The sequence below is a fragment of the Mobula hypostoma genome, chromosome 7 (assembly GCF_963921235.1).
Source record: "Mobula hypostoma chromosome 7, sMobHyp1.1, whole genome shotgun sequence".
NCBI classification, from domain to species: domain Eukaryota; kingdom Metazoa; phylum Chordata; class Chondrichthyes; order Myliobatiformes; family Myliobatidae; genus Mobula; species Mobula hypostoma.
In genome coordinates, this window is record NC_086103.1 from 10677513 (window position 1) to 10699352 (window position 21840).

The window sequence follows — 21840 nt, forward strand, 5'->3', positions numbered from 1 at the left end:
TGTTCTATGTTCTATCTTCTGCTGCTGTAGCCCATCCACTTCAATGTTCGATGTGTTGTATGATCAGATATGCTCTCCTACACACCACTGTTGTACCATGTGGTTATTTGAGGCACTGTCACCTGCAGTGAACCCATGTACATTATCAAACTATTTTTCCCTCTTTTTGTGCTACATATTTAATTTCATTTTATATATACAGTACAGTACTATGCAAAAGTTTTAGACACATATGTATATCAAGGGTGCCTATGTCTTTTGCACAGTACACTAGTAATTTTATGTATTGCAGTATACTGTTCCAGCAAAAAGAAACTAATTTCATGACAGAAGTGAGTGATGATAAACCTGATTCTGATATAGGTCTCTATTGTGGACTGAGAGTGGGAAGGAGCAGGGAGAGGGGGATCACGGTTGGAAAAGGGGAAAGGAGAGGAGAGGAAACAGGAGGCACTCGAGGCACATTCTGTAATGATTCATAAACTAATTGCTTGGAATCAAATTACCTTGCCTGGTATCTCGGGGCTGGATGAGTCAGCACCAGCAACACCCCCTGTCCCCGGCACTCCTTCTCTGCCACCTATCCCACACACTTCCCATGGCGCTCCACCCTCGCCATTCGCAGTATCTCTTGCTCCCGCCAGACTTACAAACCCACTCTCCGTTCCATGATGGCAAATACAGTACTGTGCAAAAAGTCTTAGGTACCCTAGCACTATATATGTGGCAATTGTAATTTATAGTATTTTTATTATTATGTATTACAAGTGGCCAAGTGGTTAAGGCATCGGTCTAGTGATCTGAAGGTCACTAGTTCGAGCCTCAGCTGAGGTAACGTGTTGTGTCCTTGAGCAAGGCACTTAACCACGCATTGCTCTGCGACGACACTGGTGCCAAGCTGTGTTGGCTCTAGTGCCCTTCCCTTGGACAACATCGGTGGCGTGGAGAGGGGAGACTTGCAGCATGGGCAACTGCCGGTCTTCCATACAACCTTGCCCAGGCCTGCGCCCTGGAAACTTTCCAAGGCGCAAATCCATGGTCTCATGAGACTAATGGATGCCTATATTGCAATGTACTGCTGGTGTAAGACAACAAATTTCATTACATATTCCAGAGATATTAAAACTGATTCTGATTCCTGTCAGCTTGTACCAGTCTGGGTTATTCTCCTCTGACCTCTCTGATTAACAATGTATTTTCAAAGTACATATAATGTATGTCACCATATACATCACTGAGATTCATTTTTTCTTGCAGGCATTCACAGTAAATACAAGAAACGCAATAGGATCAATGAAAGACCGCACCCAACAGGAGGGGCAAACAACCAATGTGCAAAAGACAACAAACTGAAAATACAAAAATGGAGTAATAAAAGTAAATAAATAAATATTGAGAATGTGAGATAGAGTCCTTGATAGTGAGTCCATAGGTTGTGGGAACAGTTCATTGTTAGGGTGAGTGAGGTTATCCCCACTGGTTCAAGATCCTGATGTAGAGGGATAGTAAGTGTTCTTCAACCTGGTGGTGTGCGTCCTGAGGCTCCTGTACCTTTTTCCTGACGGCAGCAGGGAAAAGAGAGCATTGGCACAGAACTGCCACTCACTGGATATATTTTGGGTTTTTTTTTCCGACATTCCCTATAAACTCTAGAGCTGTTGTGCATGAAAATCTCAGGAGATCAGTAGATTTTGAGCAATTCAAACCACCCTGTCTGGCACTAGCAATCATTCCGCAGTCAAAATCACTTAGATCAAATTTCTTCCCCTTTCTGATGATTGATCTGAACAACAGCTGAATCTCCTGACCATGCCTGCACGCTTTTACGCATCGATTGGCTGCTTAGATATTTGCATTAACGAGCAGGTGTATAGGTGCACCTAATAAAGTGGCCACAGATTGTACACCAATTCCTCACCATAGTGCCACACATTGGCGGAGACTCTATACCAACTAGGTATGGATTCTTAGCATATTTTCTGCTGGAGCTCTCTCCATAACAAAACTGCCAAAGGCAATTTCAGAAAATTCAGAAATAGCTTAATTTAACATCGCTAGATAATCCAAAGCTTCTATGTCCTTGTATTATACCATCTATTTCAAATCATTAAATTCATTGTCTTATCGCACAGGCGCTGCATTTTAAAATGCATACACGCACAAAACAGAATTGCATTTGATTACACAGTGTCAGTTAAACCTATAATACAAATCAATAATCTCCTCTAGGCATATTGTTTAAACTGGATAATGACCAATTAAATTATTAGTAAATATCCTGAAGGAATTCTTAGTCGGTGATCCGATTTGTTATATTGTATAATAGAAGACCCTGTCAAAGTTAAATTGGAAAGATGCATGTTGTTCATGGTTTTCCATTTAAAATGTGCAGATAAGCCAAAAACCAAGTGAACAACTTTTCTCTCTGTTGTGATTTCATTCTGGGTTGGCATATGCCTTGGAAAGTAGATCCTCTGTCATGAATGATCATTATACTGAACAAGATGGTTCTGCTAGACATAAATTAATCAGCTAAAGTGTTGTATTCAATTCTGGTCACCACACATTTGCAAAAATGTTAAAGACTTGGAATGGCTGCAGAGAAACATCAGTATTAGAAACAGGTTTAATATCACTGGCGTATGTCGTGAAATTTGCTGTTTGTGTGGCATCAGTACGTTGCAATACATAATAATAACTGTGGATTACAGTAATTACATATATATTAAATAGTTAAATTAAATAATTAGTTCAAAAATAGTATTGGGTTCAATGCCCATTCAGAAATTCAATGGCAGGGGGAAGAAGATGTTCGTAAAATGTTGAGTGTGTGCCTTCAGGCTCCTGTACCTCCTTCCTGATAGCAATGAGAAGAGGGCATGGCCTCAATGATAGGGGTCCTTAATGATGGATACTGCTTTGCATTACTCCTGAAGATGTTCAGGATGCTACTGAGGCTAGTGTCTATGATGGATCTGACTGAATTCACAAATTTCTGCAGCTTCTTTTGGTCCTGTGCAGTAGTTTCCCCCACCATCCCATACCAGACAGAGGTACAGCCAATTAAAAGGCTTTCCATGGTATATTTTCAGAAATTTGTGAGTACCTTTGGTGACATACTAGATCTCCTCAAACTCCAAAGGAAATTTAGCTGCTGTCATGCCTTCTCATAGCTCCTTCAATATGTCGGGCACGGGATAGGTCCTCAGAGATGTTGATACATTACAAAAATATGGCTCAGATAAACGTTCTCTCTTCTCTCTCCTCACTTCGGGCAGAAGATACCAAAGCCGAAAGCACAATCCCCCGTGCTCTATTCCAATTTGAGAGAGCTTCTATCCCACTGTTATAAACCAATTGGACAGTCCTCTAGAATGGTAAGATGAAATCTTGATCTCACAGTCTGACTCATAATGGTTTTGCACTTTATTGTCTACTTGTAGTGCATATTCTCCTTAGCTGTAATGCACGATTCTGCATTTTGTTATTGATTTGGCCTGTGCTACCTCAGAGTATTGTTGTACTTTCTGAATGGTTCATGAACTGATGAGCACTACCTCAACACCTTACTCTTTAGTTATTTATTGTTAGTATTTCTTACTGTAGCTTACAATAATGTTTTAATATATTCCATTGTACTGCTGCTGCAGAACAACAAATTTCATAACATATGAGACATAGGAGCAGAATTGGGGAATCCCATCATGACTTTTTTTTTGCTTGTTTTGAGCAGTTTGATCGGGGCAATCAATATGCACTGTGGTGCCTTGGCAAAGAATAATCCTGGGCCTGCATTAGCTAGTGGCGTAGCACTAATTTGAATACTACTGTTTTGATATTTGATATTCTAAGTGTTGTTCACTCGCTTTTTGCCATTTACACAATTTGTTCCTTTTTGTTCATGCGTTGGGTGTTTGATGTTTTCTTGAATGGGTTCCACGGTATTTTGTTTTCTCGTGGCTGCCCATGGGAGAACGAATCTCAGAGTTATATTCTGTATACATACTTTAATGATAAATGTACTTTGAATCTTTGAACCGCAATCCCATTCTCTCCATATCCTGTAAGACAAGAAGACATTGGAGCAGAAGAGTCAGTGAGAATAAACCTGATTCTGATTCTGATTTTGATTAAATGATCTGTATAGTCATTATTCTACTTAAGTTTTCCCTTGTACCTTGCTACATGAGACAACAATAAACCAATAAACCAATTTACCAATTTATAATTTGCCAATTTACATTTGTACTGGGAGTCCAGGGAATCTCAGATTGGTCAGAATGGATCAAGGAAAATTGGTGACACAGCGGTACAGCTGATAGAGTTGCTGCCTCACAGTGCCAGAGATGTGGGTTCAATCCTGACTCATGGTGCTGACCACATGGAGTCTTCATATTCTACATCATCGTGGCTATCCCTCGAGGTCGAGGATGATGGTCTTCATTCTGTTGATCTACTTATGGGCTCTCAAGTGGCTTATGAGTCCAATCTTGGCTTTGAAAGTTCTTCCGCATTCAGGACAGGTAGGTCCAGATGGCAGATCGGGCTTTGGTTGTTGTTGCCTCTCTTTCCATTTTCTTCTCTTTTCTTCTGATTCTGCACATCTGTTGGCTTCAAAAGTTGCTGTTCCTTCTCGGATGATGGCTTGCCTGAGTTTCCTGTCCTTGTCATTGGTTTCCCAATTGTTGATGTCCATGTTACATTTCTTCATGTTGGCTTTTAAAATGTCTTTGAATCTCTTCTGTTGTCCGCTTCTTTTACGTTTGCCTTCTTTAAGCTGGGAGTAGAAGATTTGTTTCAGCAGACGTTTGTCTTTCATCCAAACAACATGACCGCTCCATCTTAGTTGGTTCTTGATGATGTAGGCTTCAATGCTCATTGTTTTTGCTTCATTTAGCACGCTGACGTTGGTTCTTCTATCTTCCCAGCTGATATTTAAGATGTTTCGAAGACAGCGTTGATGGAACTTTTCAAGTGCCTTCAGATGTCATTGGTATGTTGTCCAGGTTTTTGATGCATACAGGAGCGTTGGGATTACCACTGCTTTGTACACTAACATTTTGGTGTCTGTTCGTATGTCACAATCATGAAAGATTCTTGTTCGGAGATGTCCAAAAGCTGTTCCAGCGCATTTAAGATGATGTTGGATCTCGTCATTAAGGTCAACATTGGAGGAGAGGTGACTTCCAAGATATGGAAAGTGGTCCACATTTTCCAAGGTTGTTTCGCCAAGTTGAAATGATGGTTCTATCTGATTTGTCTCAATTGGTGACAGTTGATAGATAATCTGAGTCTTCTTGGAATTGATGGTAAGTCAAGTTTCGCGTATGCACGGTTGAATGCTGTCAGAATCTGTTATAGGTGGTTTTCTGAAAGAGCTGCAACACTGTTGTCATCTGTGTATTGGCATTCAATGAGGGAACTCATGGATGTCTTCGTTTTGGATTTGAGACACGCAAGATTGAGAAGTCTGCCATCTGTTCTGTAGACAATTTCGATTCCTGGGGGTAGGTCCACCTTGATAATATGGATGATTGTCGCAATGAAGATGGTGAACAAAGTTGGGGCAATCACGCATCCCTGTTTTACTCCTGATCTAACTTGAAAAGGCTCACAGTTACTGTTGCTGACCATGGCTGTGGCAAGCATGCCATCGTGGAGGAGTCTCAGGATTTGAATGTACTTTTCAGGGCATCCATAGGTGGATAGGACATCCCGTAGGAGTTCCCTTGATACCGAGTCAAAGGCTTTGGTGATGTCGATGAATGCCAAGTACAAAGGTTAAAGTTGTTCACGACATTTTTCTTGTAGTTGTAGCATTGTGAAGATCATGTCGATTGCTCCATGTGATGGTCTAAAACCGGCTTGTGTTTCCGGAAGGATCTTCTCAGCTAAAGGCTTGAGCCAGTTGTTCATGATGCGGGTGAGGATCTTTCCTGCTGTTGCTAACAGGGAAATTCCATGATAATTTCTGCATTCGGTACATGGATCCCACGATAATTTCGCATTCGGTACATGGATTTCCTCCGTTGCTCTAGTTTCCTCCAACGTCACAAAGATATGCAGATTCCTCAAGATTCAAGATTGTTTAATGTCAGTTTCAGTACACAAATGCAAAGGTAAAGTACAAAAAAACACACACTCAATAAGGTAAAGAACACAATAATAATAAATAAATCTAAATACTTAAGATAAGCAAATAACTATGAATATAAATACTAAAGATTACTTATATACATAGATATTATATACATAGATAGTCCATAAAGTGACTCTCGGCTCAGCATTGTCAGTACATAAAGTGACTGACAGGAAATGATCAAGTAGTGTAGGTGGCGGGTGTGGTGGGTGGGTTAGCAGGGGGATTCGGGTAGAAGCGTAGCTCTATGTGGATAGCCTTTCAAAGAGCCAGCTGATACTTGATAGGATGAATTGCCTTCCATATCATACAATTAATAATTTTTAAAAAACAACTTAAAGTGATATTTTCAGTATTTTTAATGTTCGTAAATGCCATGAATGTGCAGAAGAACTTCACTCAAAACATATAGGTTAAAAAGTAGCTTTATTTGTACATCAAATATATAGTGAAATGCATCACTTGCGCCAACGCCCAGCACAATCTGAGAACCTCCTGCAGACAGGCTGTGTTTATCACCCTGTTTCTGGTGTCAATTTAGCACGACCATGACCCTAACCGGTACGTCTTTGGATTGTGGGAGGAAACAAGAGCACCAGGAGGAAACCCACGTGGTCACAGAGAGAAAGCACAAACTGCTTACCGTCAGCTGCAGAATTGAACCCTGGTCACTGGTGCCATAACTGCATTATGCTAACTAATGCTACTGTGTCTCTCTAGAACTAAAACTAGAAATAGATATTAATTGATTTGGAAGACGACTGTTTAGTGATCAAGAGTATAACTCACACTCACATACTGCTTCAGCTGAACATATTCAGTTGTATTAGTCATAAAAGGTTATCGGCTCAAATCATTGACCGTTTCTTCCCCTCCTGGCTGATGCTGCCTGACCTGCTGTTCCTCCAGCATCTTGTGTGTTACTCTAGTTGCTTTGTCGTTTAAGAATTTTACCAATTTTATTCCCACAAGAGAATACAGAGGAAGGGAAGATAAGGTGTAAATATCATTATAACCTTGAAATGTACTGAATGATTACTCCAAGAGCGTGGTCAACAGGTTTAGTAGCAACACTCTTAAACCAACTCTAACACGAGGAATTTTGCAGATGCTGGAAATTCAAGCAACACACATAAAAGTTGCTGGTGAACGCAGCAGGCCAGGCAGCATCTCTAGGAAGAGGTACAGTCGACGTTTCAGGCCGAGACCCTTCGTCAGGACTAACTGAAGGAAGAGCTAGTAAGAGATTCAAATCCAGTCAGTCCTGACGAAGGGTCTCGGCCTGAAATGTCAACTGTACCTCTTCCTAGAGATGCTGCCTGGCCTGCTGCGTTCACCAGCAACTTTGATGTGTAACCCAACTCTAATATGATTTTCTAAATGAGAGAATGACAAGGATACTTGCATTGCTTGCACTATGACAGATACTAACAATAGATGAGCTGGGACAGGTGGTGCTGAGGAAGCAGGGAGTCTGTAGAAGAACAGATTGGGAGGATGGGGGAGAAGGTGGCAGATGGAATACAGTATAGGGAAGTGTATGGTCATGCACTTTGGTGGTAGGAATAAAAGCATAAATCTAGAGTCTAAATGGGGAGAAATTTTAAAAACAGAGGTGCAAAGGGACTTGAGGGTTCTCATGAAGGATTCCTAAAGATTAACTTGCAAGGTGAACTAGAGTTAAGAAAGGAAAATGTAATGCACCATTTATTTTGAGAAGACTAGAATATAAAAACAAGGCTGTAACGTTGATTCTTTATAAGGCATTGATCAGACCCCACTTTTACGCTCCTTATCTAAGAAAAGATTGAAGGCATTTGAGAAGATCCAGAGGAGTTTCACGAGAGTAATCTCAGGAGTGAAAGGGTTAATGTATACAGAAGATGGGACGTTATGTAGAAATTGTATAAGATGTTGGTGAAGCCTTATTTGGCATATTGTGTGTAGTTTTGGTCACCTATCCACAAGAAAGATGTAAACAAGAATGAAAGCATGCAGAGAAAACTTACAAGGCTGTTGCTGGGTCTGGAGGACCTGAATTATAAGGAAAGATTGAATAGGTTAGGACTGTATTCCTTAGAACGTAGAAGATTGAGAGGAGATTTGATAGAAGTATACAAAATTATGAGTGGTATAGATAGGGTAAATGCAAGCAGGCTTTTTCCACTGAGTTTGGGTGGGACTACAACCAGAGGTCATAGGTTAAGGGTGAAAGATGAGAAGTTTAAGGGGAACATGAGGGGAAACTTCTTCACTCAGAGGGTTATGAGAGTGTGGAATGAGTTACCAGCACAAGTGATCCAAGTCAGCTGGATTTCAAAGTTTGAGAAGTTTGGAACAGTGCATGGATATAGGGATGTGAGGGCTATGGTCCTGGTGCAGCTCGAAATGGTTTCAGCATGGATTAGATGAGCCAACAGGACTGCTTCTGTGCAGTACTTCTCTATGACTCCAACCAACAATACAAACTTTAAATTAAAGGTCCTTCAACGTAATTGCTGCAGGCGAGCGGGCAGGTGTCCGTGCCAGGAAAAAAGCAAGCCCTAGCCGGCCGGATCTCCCGTCCATTCTGCTCTCCAATGGACACTAAATTGGATGACATCCGACTCCAACGAAATACTCGGCAGGAGTACAGAAACGGACGGAATCCCAGGCGTCACATTTCAGCTGTTTATTTATGTTACAGTTTTTCCCCCAAGCTGTCAGACTATCAACCTACTGCCCTCTACTGTGCCTATTGTCTTATTTATTATTTATTGTAATGCCTGCTCTGTTCTGTGCACTTTATGCAGTCCTGGGTAGGTCTGTAGCCTAGTGTAGTTTTGTGTTGTTTTACGTAGTTCAGTGTAGTTTTTGTATTGTTTCATGTAGCATCATGGTCCTGAAAAACGTTGTCTCATTTTTACTGTGTACTGTACCAGCAGTTATGGTTGAAATGACAATAAAAAGTGACTTGACTTGACTTGACTTGATAAAGTTCTTCAAATCCATCGAAGGACAGGGGAGCCAGTGTCAGCATCCTCATCCTGGCCAAACGCACAGAATGAACGCCTTCAAGTTCTACAGCCTCCACTGACAAGCATCCACATCCTGACACTAGGCACAAATACCATGCTACAAGTTCTGCCACATCACGAAATCACCAGGATAAAAAAAATAAGTACTTTAAGGATACTCTCAGATTCCCCTTGACAAAATTTTAAATTTTTACTGCCTCAAGACAGCCTGGGGCAACTCAAAACAGTGAACGAGCATTTACCATTATGAACATGGAGGCCAACTGCTAGCAGTGGAATAACGATACATCCTTCCCTTCCAATGCCTTCAGTCTTCCTGTGTGAAAGTTGAGTGTAGAACTCTGCGGCCACCTCAGCAGCCAAAGACTTAGAATGGAAGTAAGTTATCCGTGACTAAGAGTCTGAAGGAGAAGAAATGTAGGCAATTTCTTCTATTTCTCCAAGAACAGAGGGAGTTTATCCCATAGCTCTAAAAGGAAACAGATTTGTGAAGACCTGACAATCATCTTGAGGGAAGACACAAACATCAATATGTCAGAAGCTAGTATGGTTCAGTGTGTGAAGAGAGCTGGCTAGAGAAACGTACAGCAGTTTACATCCAACTTATGTAAGTGCTGTTAAACATGATTAAGTCTACAAGTCTGTAAAGTGCTCACTGGAAAGATAAGAATGTGTTGCCATTCATTGGATTAGTGTAGGAGGACAAAATCAGAGAGGGGTTGGATGAAGTGCAGTGGCTAGCGTAATGTCTTACAGTGCCAGCAAACAAGGTTCTAATCTACAGCTGTTTGTAAGGAGTTTGTACACTCTCCCAATGACCAGGTGCTCCAAATGTGTGTATTCAATATTTAAGTAATCTTGTCTGTGTGTATATTCATTGAATTAGTATATTTGCTCATTTAAAGAATTCATTATGGGTTATATGTATAAATACATGAATTGTATACATCACGATACTACCACGTGATATGTGCATGTCTCACTTAAAGAAAACATGAGGTTAGACTCGCATTTCAGATACCCGTGTCTTCCTTTGAATTAGTTTAATGTTTTGAAGTTACAAAACATAATACTCCAGTTTCCTCCAACATCCTAAAGACATATAGGTTAGGGTTAGTAAGTTGTGGGCATACAGAGCATGAGATACAGGAGCAGAATGTGTCCATTTGGCCTATCAAGTCTGTTCCGCCATTTCAACATGGCTGATCCAATTTTCCTCTTAGCCCTAATCTCCTGCCTTCTCCCTGTATCCCTTCATGCCCTGGCCAATCAAGAATCTATCAACGACTGCCTTAAATATACATGAAAAAATTGGTTCCACAGCCGCCTGTGGCAACAAATTCCACAGACTCACCACTTTCTTTTTTTTATTACTAATTTTTTATTGCAACGCCAACAAATTACATTCAATACAACCAGTTGCCAATTACATTTTGACTGTTTATCCCAGCCACCCCCAAACCTTCATCATCATCCCCCCTCTGCCCATCCCTCTCCCCCATCCCTCTCCCCTCCACCAACCAACTGAATAGTAGTGCACGACCAAACACAATCTTAATGTGGACAAATTTGATACCTAACTTAAAAGATCTTTTGTTAAAATAGACTCACAACTTTCTGGCAAAAGAAATTCCTCCTCATCTCCATTCTCAAAGGAAGGACCGTCTATTCTGAGACTGGTCCTGTGATTTTAGACACCCCACCATAGGAAACATCCTCTCCACATCCACTCTATCAAGGCCTTTCACCATTTGATAGGTTTCAGTTACGTTACCCCCTTATTCTTCTGAATTCCAGTGAATACAGGCCCAGAACCATCAAACGCTCTTCATATGACAAGCTGTTTATCCTGGAATCATTCTCATGAACCGCCTTTGAACCCTCTCCAGTTTCAGCACATCCTTGCTGAGATAAGGGGCCCAAAACTGCTCACAATACTCCAAGTGAGGCTTCGCCAGTACTTTATAAAATCTGAACATTACATCTTTGCTTTCATGTTCCAGTCCTCTTGAAATGAATAATAACATCATTCCTCACCACAGACTACTTAATCTTTAGGGAATCCTGCACAGATCCCTTGGCACCTCAGATTTTTGTATTTTTTCTTTATTGAGAAAATAGTCAACTCTTTTATTTCTTCTACCAATCACTGAGGTCAGTTTAACTGGCCTATAGTTTCTGTCCTTCTGCCTCTCTTCCTTCCTGAAGAGTGGAATGACGATTGCAATTTCCCAGTCTTCCAGAACCATTCCAAAATCTAGTGATTATTGAAAGGTCATTACTAATGCCTCCACAATCTCTTTAGCCCACCTTTTTCAGAATGCTGGGGTGCACACAATCTGGTCCAGGTGACTTATCTACCTTCAGACCTTTCGGTTTCCCAAGAACCTTCTCTCTAGCTAATGATAGCTTCACACACTTCGTGACCCCTAGTATCTCAAAATCCCACCACACTGCTAATGTCTTCCAGAGAGAAGGCTGATCCAAAGTACTTATTCAGTTCGTCTGCGATTTCCTTGTCCCCCATTATCACCACTCTAGCTTTGGTTTCCAGTAGTTTGGCATCCTCTTTTACACTTTATGTATCTGAAGAAATTTTTGGTATCCGTAGAGCATAGAGCATAGAAAACCTACCCACAATACAGGCCCTTCGGCCCACGATGCTGGGCTGAAAATGTACTTCCTTTAGAAATAACCTGGTGTTAAACATAACCCTCTATTTTTCTAAGCTCCATGTATCTATCCAAGAGACTCTTAAAAGACCGTATTGTATCCACCTGCACCACCATCGCTGGCAGCCCCTTCCATGCTCTCACGACTCTCTGCATAAAAAGCTTAGCCCTGATCACCTCCATACCTACTTCCAAGCACCTTAAAACTGAGCCATCTTGTGTTAGCCATCTCAGCCATGGGAAAAAGCCTCTATCCACATGATCAATGCCTCTCATCATCTTATACACCTCTATCAGGTCACCTCTCATCCTCCGTCGCTCCAAGGAGAAAAGGCCAAGTCACTCAACCTTTTCTCATAAGACATGCTCCCCAATCCAGGCAACATCCTTGTGGAGGAGCAGAGGGATCTCGGGGTACATGTCCACAGATCCCTGAAAGTTGCCTCACAGGTGGATAGGGTAGTTAAGAAAGCTTATGGGGTGTTAGCTTTCATAAGTCGAGGGATAGAGTTTAAGAGTCACGATGTAATGATGCAGCTCTATAAAACTCTGGTTAGGCCAAACTTGGAGTACTGTGTCCAGTTCTGGTCACCTCACTATAGGAAGGATGTGGAAGCATGTAAATCTCCTCTGAACCCTTTCCTATAGTTTCCACATCTTTCGTGGAGTGAGGTGACCAGAACTGAGCACAGTACTCCAAGTGGGGTCTGACCAGTGTCCTATATAGCTGCAACATTATCTCTCAGTTCTTGAACTAAATCCCGCAGTTGATGAAGGCCAATACACCGTATGCTTCCTTAACCACAGAGTCAATTTTCGCAGCAGATTTTGAGTGTCCTATGGACTCGGACCCCAAGATCCTTCTGATCCTCCACACTGCCAAGAATCTTACCGTTAATATGATATTCTGCCATCATATTTGACCTACCAAAATGAACCACTTCACACTTATCCGGGTTGAACTCATCTCCCACTTCTCAGCCCAGTTTTGCATCCTATTGATGTCCCGCTGTCACCTCTGACAGCCCTCCACACTATCCACAACACCCCCAAACTTTGTGTCATCAGCAAACTTACTAACCCATCCCTCCACTTCCTCATCCAGGTTATTTATAAAAATCATTCCACACGGTAGGCTTATTCAGAAAGTCAGAAGGCATGGGATCCAGGGAAGTTTGGCCAGGTGGATTCAGAATTGGCTTGCCTGCAGAAGGCAGAGGGTGGTGGTGGAGGGAGTACATTCAGATTGGAGGATTGTGACTAGTGGTGTCCCACAAGGGTCTGTTCTGGGACCTCTACTTTTCGTGATTTTTATTAACGACCTGGATGTGGGGGTAGAAGGGTGGGTTGGCAAGTTTGCAGATGACACAAAAGTTGGTGGTGTTGTAGATAGTGTAGAGGATTGTCAAAGATTGCAGAGAGACATTGATAGGATGCAGAAGTGGGCTGAGAAGTGGCAGATGGAGTTCAATCTGGAGAAGTGTGAGGTGGTACACTTTGGAAGGACAAACTCCAAGGCAGAGTACAAAGTAAATGGCAGGATACTTGGTAGTGTGGAGGAGCAGAGGGATCTCAGGGTACATGTCCACAGATCCCTGAAAGTTGCCTCACAGGTGGATAGGGTAGTTAAGAAAGCTTATGGGGTGTTAGCTTTCATAAGTCGAGGGATAAAGTTTAAGAGTCGCGATGTAATGATGCAGCTCTATAAAGCTCTGGTTAGGCTACACTTGGAGTACTGTGTCCAGTTCTGGTCACCTCACTATAGGAAAGATGTGGAAGCATTGGAAAGGGTACAGAGGAGGTTTACCAGGATGCTGCCTGGTTTAGAAAGTATGCATTATGATCAGAGATTAAGGGAGCTAGGGCTTTACTCTTTGGAGAGAAGGAGGATGAGAGGAGACATGATAGAGGTGTACAAGATAATAAGAGGGATAGATAGAGTGAATAGCCAGCGCCCCTTCCTCAGGGCACCACTGCTCAATACAAGAGGACATGGCTTTAAGGTAAGGGGTGGGAAGTTCAAGGGGGATATTAGAGGAAGGTTTTTTACTCAGAGAGTGGTTGGTGTGTGGAATGCACTGCCTGAGTCAGTGGTGGAGGCAGATACACTAGTGAAGTTTAAGAGACTACTAGACAGATATATGGAGGAATCTAAGGTGGAGGCTTATATGGAAGGCAGGGTTTGAGGGTCGGCACAACATTGTGCGCTGAAGGGCCTGTACTGTGCTGTACTATTCTATGTTCTATGTTCTATGTTAGAAGAGGGTCCCAAAACAGATCCCTGAGGCACACCACTGGTCACTGACCTCCATGCAGAATATGACCCGTCTACAACCATACTTTGCCTTCTGTGGGCAAGCCAATTCTGGATCCATAAAGCAAGATCCCCTTGGATCCCAAGGCTCCTTACTTTCTCAATAAGCCTTGCATGGGGTACCTTATCAAATACCTTGCTGAAATCCATATACACTACACCTTCCGTTCTACCTTCATCAATGTGTTTCATCACAGCCTCAAAAAATTCAATCAGGCTCATAAGGCATGAACTGCTTTGACAAAGCCATGTTGACTATTTCTAATCATAGTATGCCTCTCCAAATGTTTATAAATCCTGCCTCTCAGGATCTTCTCCATCAATTTACCAACCACTGAAGTAAGACTCACTGGTCTATAATTTCCTGGGCTATCTCTACTCCCTTTTTTGAATAAGGGAGGAACATCTGCAACCCGCCAATTCTGTAGAACCTCTCTTGTCCCCATTGATGTTGTAAAGATCATTGCCAGAGCAAACTCCTCAGCAATCTCCTCCCTCTCCTCCCACAGTAGCTGGGGTATATCTCCTCTGGTCCCGGTGACTTATTCAACTTCATGCTTTCCAAAAACTCCAGCACATCCTCTTTCTTAATGTCTATATGCTCAAGCTTTTCAGTCTGCTGTAAATCATCCCTACAATCACCAAGGTCTTTTTCTCTAGTGAATACTGAAGCAAAGTATTCATTAAGTATCTCCACTATGTCCTCTGGTTTCATACACACTTTTTCAGTGTCACACTTGATTGGTCCTATTCTCTTATGTTTTATCCTCTTGCTCTTCACATACTTGTAGAATGCCTTGGGGTTTTCCTTAATCCTGCTCGCCAATGCCTTCTCATGGCCCTTTCTGGCTCTCCTAATTTCATTCTCAAGCTCCTTCCTGCTAGCCTTATAATCTTCTCGATCTCTACCATTACCAAGTTTTTTGAACCTTTCATAAACTTTTCTTTTCTTCTTGACTAGATTTTCTACAGCCTTTGTACGCCATGGTTCCTGAATCCTACCATCATTTCCCTGTCTTATTGGAAAGTACCTATGCAGAACACCACGCAAATATCCCTGAACATTTGCCACATTTCTTCCGTACATTTCCCTGAGAATATCTGCTCCCAATTCATGCTTCCAAGTTCCTGCCCAATAGCTTCATATTTCCCCTTACTCCAATTAAACACTTTCCTAACTTGTCTGCTATTATCCCTCCCCAATGCTATGGTAAAGGAGATAGGATTATTATCACTATCTCCAAAATGCTCTCCCACTGAGCGATCTGACACCTGACCAGGTTCACTTCCCAACACTGGATCAAGCACAGCCTCTCCTCTTGTAGGCTTATCTACATATTGCACCAGGAAACCTTCCTGAACGCACCTAACAAACTCCACCCCATCCAAGCCCCTTACTCAAGGGAGATGCCAATCAATATTGGGGAAATTAAAATCTCCCATCACAACAACCCTGTTATTTTTGCAACCTTCCAGAATCTATCTCCCTATCTGCTCCTCGATATCCCTGTTACTATTGGGTGGTTCTAAAAAACACCCAGTTGACTTATTGACCCCTTCCTTCTTCTAACTTCCACCCACAAAGACTTAGTAAACAATCCCCCTATGACCCCTCTTTTTCTGCAGCCGTGATACTATCTCTGATCAGCAGTACCACGCCCCCACCTCTTTTGCCTCCTTCCCTCTCCTTTCTGAAATTTCTAAAGCCTGGCACTCTAAGTAGTCATTCCTACTCCTAAGCCATCCAAGTCTCTGGAATGGCCACAACATCATAGCTCCAAGTACTGATCCACGCTAGCTCACCTGCTTTGTTCATGATACTCTTTGCATTAAAATAGACACACCTCAAACCATCAGTCTGAGCACGTCCCTTCTCTATCACCTTCCTACCCTCCCTTTCACACTATCTCCAAGCTTTCTCTATTTGTGAGTCAACCGCCCCTTCCTCCGCCTCTTCCGTTCGGTTTCCTCCCCCCAGCAATTCTGGTTTAAACTTTCCCCAATAGGCTTAGCAAACCTCCTGCTAGGATTTCAGTCCCCCTCAGATTCAAATGCAACCTATCCTTGTTGTACAGGTCATGCCTGCCCTGAAAGAGGTCCCAATGATCCAGAAATCTGAATCCCTGTCCCCACTCCAATCTCTCAGCCACGCATATACCCTCCACCTCACTCTATTCCTATAATCACTGTCACGTGGCACAGACAGTAATCCCAAGATTACTGTCCTTGTGGTCCTGCTTTTCAGCTTCTTTCCTAACTCCTTATGGTCTGTTTTCTGGACCTCCTCCCTTTTCCTACCTATGATATTGGTACCAATATATACCACGACCTCTGGCTGTTCACTTCCCACTTCAGGATATCGTAGACATGATTAGAAACATCCCGGACCCTGGCACATGGGAGGCAAATTACCATCCGTGCATCTTTCCTGTGTCCACAGAATCGCCTATTTGACACATTAACTACAGAGTCCCCTCTCACTGCTGCCATCCTCTTCCTTTCCCTACCCTTCTGAGCCACAGGGCCAGACTCTGTGCCAGAGGCGCAGCCATTGTTGCTTCCCCCAGGTAGGCCGTTTCCCCCCCCCCCCAACAGTACTCAAACAGGAGTACTTATTGTTAAGGGGGACAGCCACAGGGGTAGTCTCTAGTACCTGACTCTTGCCCTTCCCTCTCCTGACTGTTACCCACTTATCTGTCTCCCGAGGTCCCGGTGTGACTATAGTACTTGCATACGGCTCCTATCTATCACCTCCTCACTTTCCCTGACCAGAGGAAGGTCATCAAGCTTCATCTCTAGTTCCCTGACCCAGTCCCAAAGGAGCAGCAGCTCGACGTACCTGGTGCAGATGTGGCCTTCCGGGAGGCTGGGAGTCTCCCAGACATCCCACATCCGACACCCAGTATAGAACACCAGCCTCGCAGACATACTTCCTATTCTTATTCTTCACAAGTAATTTATCTCACCTCGACCCGTTATCACCAAAGCCCCGTTGAGCCAAAGCCCTCCTACTCTGACATCTTCTACTCTACTTTATAAAGCTGTCTTCTTTTTAAACTCTTCCTGCTGGTCTAACTCCATGTGGATGCACAGTTGTGCCTTGATCCTATTTAATATTATTGGCTAGCTTACTTTCGTCTTTACCTTCTAAATTTTATTGTTAGTGGCCTTTGGTTGGTATTTAAAAGTTTCCTAAAGCTCCAATATCCCACTATTTTTTGCCCTATTATAAGCCCGCTCATTGGCTTTTATGTTGGCTTTGACTTCCGTTGTTAACCACAGTTGTGTCATCTTTCCTTTAGAATGCTTCTTCCTCTTTGGGATGTATATATCCTGTGCCTTCTGAGTTTCTCCCAGAAATTCCAGCCATTGCTGCTCTGCCGTTATCCCTGCCAGTGTTCTTTTCCAATCAATTCTGGTCAACTTCTCTCTCATGCCTCTGTAATTTCCATTGTAATTTTGCTTATTCTTCTCAAATTTCAAGGTGAATTTGATCATATTATGATCACATGCCGCTAAGGGTTCTTTTTCTTTCAGCTCTCTGGTCAATTCTGGTTCATTGCACAACACACAGTTCAGAATAGCTGATCCCTAGTGGGCTCAGCAACCAGCTGCTCTAAAAAGCTATCTCTTAGAGACTCTAGAAATTCCCCCTCTTGGAATCTCGCACCAACCTGATTTTCCCAATCTACCGACATACTGAAATCCCTCGACTATGTAACATTGCCCTTTTGGCATGCATTTTCTAACTCCCGTTGTAACTTATAGACCACATACTTACTACTGTTTTGGGTTTGTATATAACTCCCATCTTTTTACCATTATAGCTCCTTAGCTCTATCCACAACAATTCAACACCTTCTGACCCTATGTTACCTCTTTCTAATGATTTAATTTATTTTTTTACCAACAAAACCCCGCCTCCCCCTCTGTCTTCCTGCCTATTATTTTGATATAATGTGTATTCTTACACATCAGGCTCCCAGCTATTATCTTCTTTCGGCCGTGATTGGGTGATGACTACAACAGTATACAAGTTCATTGACTATATATTGCACACATACAAATATAACACCTTCAGTCCTGTATTCATCTTTTTCAATTTTGTCCACCTTTTATGTTGCATCTCAACCAGTTGACTGCAGTTTTGCCCTATCATCAGCCTCTCCTTGCTAGAGTGTCACTGCACATTGCCTCTGTTTGTAAACCAACTACCTCATCCTCATTACTATCAATCTGATTCACATCCCTTTGCTAAATTAGTTTAAACCTACCTGAACAACTCTAGCCAAGCTGTCCTAGACCCCCTCGGATTCAGGTGTAAGCTGTCCCTTTTGTACAGGTCCTTCCTTCCCCAGAAGAGATCTCAATGATCGATAAACTTGAACCACTGCCCCCTGCAGTGGGGCCAGGTTACACTTGAACTCGAGAGGTTCTCAGCCACACAGTCACTTGCCAAATCAGTCTATTCTTACCCCCACTGGCACATGGCACAAGCAGAAACTGAGAGATTACTACCATGGAGTTCCTATTACTCAGCTTTCTACCTAGCTTTCTAAAATCATAGACAGAGTCTATTTTCAAGGTTAGGGCCTCCTCACCTTGTCTACCTATGTCACTGACTGCTCACCCTTGCCCTTGAGAGTACCATTGGCCTGATCTGAGACATCTCTGATCCTGGCATCAGGGAGACAACATACCATCCGTATGTCTCTATCGTGCCCACAGAACCACGTCTCTGTCTGTCTGACTAAAGAATCTCCTATCAGCACTCCAGTCCTCTTGACCTCTCTGCTGTTCTGGTCATCAAGCTGCAGCTCCAGTTCCTTAATATGTTCTCTCAGGAGCTGCACCTGGTGCAGATGTGTTTATCTGGGAGACTGAACGTCTCCCAGACTTTTAAAAACGCAGACATGAGGAAATCTGCAGATGCTGGAAATTCGAGCAACACGCACAAAAAATGCTGGTGAACGCAGCAGGTCAGGCAGCATCTATAGGAAGAGGTAGAGTCCAACTGTAATGCTTCCTATAGATGCTGCCTGACCTGCTGCATTCACCAGCATTTTTTGTGTGTGTTGTCTCCCAGACTTTCTTTCTTTCTTTTTCCAATATTTTTATTAAGTTTCATATACACAAATACAGAATTCATAAGGATACTTATTTTAAATCAAAATAAGGTAGCACAAAATGCACTATGTATCCCATATTCATGATCAATCAAATAAAACAAATTGAATTATGAAATACAATAATATGGTTAATTATATTATACAAAAAAATCTACACCCACTACCAAGACAAAGCTGGTTGGTAAAAAAAGACAAAAGAAAAACAAAAGTACTCATATTTACATTCCCTTCTTGCTTTTTAACTGTTTTTTAATGGAGGTCGGGTTTGAGGACGTGATTGTTTTAAGTTGTTTAAGTCTACTTGATACCTAGTTAGCCCATTGTTTTGAAAAAAAGACCTACACTAGCAACATTGGGAGGGCGGGTCTCTGAGCTTTCAAGGAGCCGACTCCATCATCTTATTTCTGTATTATTTCTTTGTATTGAATGCAGTGTAATACGATAAACCTCCTCTGCTTACAGCCAACATTCCTGCACCCTTTTCAGACTGATGTACTTCAATAAGTCTCTTGAGCTGGTTAAAATTACCATCAATTGGCAAACAACCTCAGAGAGAAAAGTATTTTCAGAATTAGAATCAGAAACAGAATTATTATCAGTGACATGTTGAAAGGGTTGGATATGTGAGTTTGACGTCAGTGGTAGGTAAATTGATGGAAAGTATTCTTAGGGATGGTATATAAAATTATCTGGATAGACAGGGTCTGATTAGAAACAGTCAACATGGATTTGTGCGTGGAAGGTCATGTTTGACAAATCTTATTGAATTTTTTGAAGGGGTTACTAAGAAAGTTGACGAGGGTAAAGCAGTGGATGCTGTCCATATGGACTTCAGTAAGGCTTTTGACAAGGTCCCACATGGAAGGTTAGTTAGGAAGGTTCAATCGTCAGGTATTAATATTGAAGTGGTAAAATGGATTCAGCAGTGGCTGGATGGGAGACGCCAGAGAGTGGTGGTGGATAACTGTTTGTCAGATTGGCGGTCGGTGACTAGTGGTGTGCCTTAGGGATCTGTACTGGGTTCAATGTTATTTGTCATAGACATTAATGATCTGGATGATGGGGTGGTAAATCGGATGAGTAAGTATGCAGATGCTACTAAGATAGGTGGAGCTGTAGATAATGAAGTAGTTTTTCAAAGTTTGCAGAGAGATTTAGGACGGTTAGAAGAATGGGCTGAAAGATGGCAGATGGAGTTTAATGCTGATAAATGTGAGGTGTTACATTTTGGTAGGACTAATCAAAATAGGACATACATGGTAAATGGTAGGGCATTGAAGAATGCAGTAGAACAGAGGGATCTAGGAATAATGGTGCATAGTTCCCTGAAGGTGGAATCTCATGTGGATAGGGTGGTGAAGAAAGCTTCTGGTATGCTGGCCTTTATAAATCAGAGCATTGAGTATAGGAGTTGGGGTGTAATGTTGAAATTGTACAAGGCATTGGTAAGGCCAAATTTGGAGTATTGTGTACAGTCCTGGTCACCAAATTATAGGAAAGATGTCAACAAAATAGAGAGAGTACAGAGAAGATTTACTAGAATGTTACCTGGATTTCATCACCTAAATTACAGAGAAAGGTTGAACAATAGCAGGGCTCAAGTTGAGGGGGGACTTGATAGAGGTATTTAAAATTATGAAGGGGTTAAATAGAGTTGACATAGATAGGCTTTTTCCATTGAGAGTGGGGGAGATTCAAACAAGAGGACATGAGTTGAGAGTTAAAGGGCAAAAGTTTAGGGGTAACATGAGCGGGAACTCCTTTACTCAGAGAGTGGTAGCTGTGTGGAACGAGCTTCCAGCAGAAGTGGTTGAGGCAGGTTCGATGTTCTCGTTTGAAGTTAAATTGGACAGCTATATGGACAGGAAAGGCATGGAGGGTTATAGGCTGAGTGCAGGTCAGTGGGATTAGGTGATAGTAAGAGTTCGGTATGGACTAGAAGGGCCGAGATGGCCTGTTTCCGTGCTGTAATTGTTATATGGTTATATAGTTATATGAATTAATGAAGCCTCTCCATTATTACATCTGTCACAATAAGGAGATCTATCTGCAAAAGAACAAAAGAGCTTATCTTTAGACATAGAGACCTATGTACCACTTTAAATTGTAGGTGGGAATGACGAGCACGTAATGATGAAGAATTAACCATTTTGAAAATAGCCCTCCAGGTCTCATCAGATAATGAAGTCTGTAAATCCTTTTCCCAATCTTTTTAAATTTTGTCTAAAGGATCCATTCTCAGTCCCAACAACAGACCATAAATATGAGAAATTGAGCCATTATCAAAAGGTTTCAAATTAAAAATTACATCTATTATGTTCTTATCCAGATTAGTAGCAAGGAAGTGCAATGACAACTGGAGGCATTTGAAATGTGGTGCTTAAGGAGAATGCAGGAAATTAGATGGGTGATGAAAGTCAGTAATATGGAAGTGTTGAAGACAGCGAGGAGAGAAAAGGAGTTGCTGAAGAATGTGCAGAAAAGGAAGCTGGAATATGCCGGGCACTTTTTAAGAGGTGGTGGACTGCAGAAGTTATTATTAGAAGGGATGATAGAAGGAAAGAGGGAA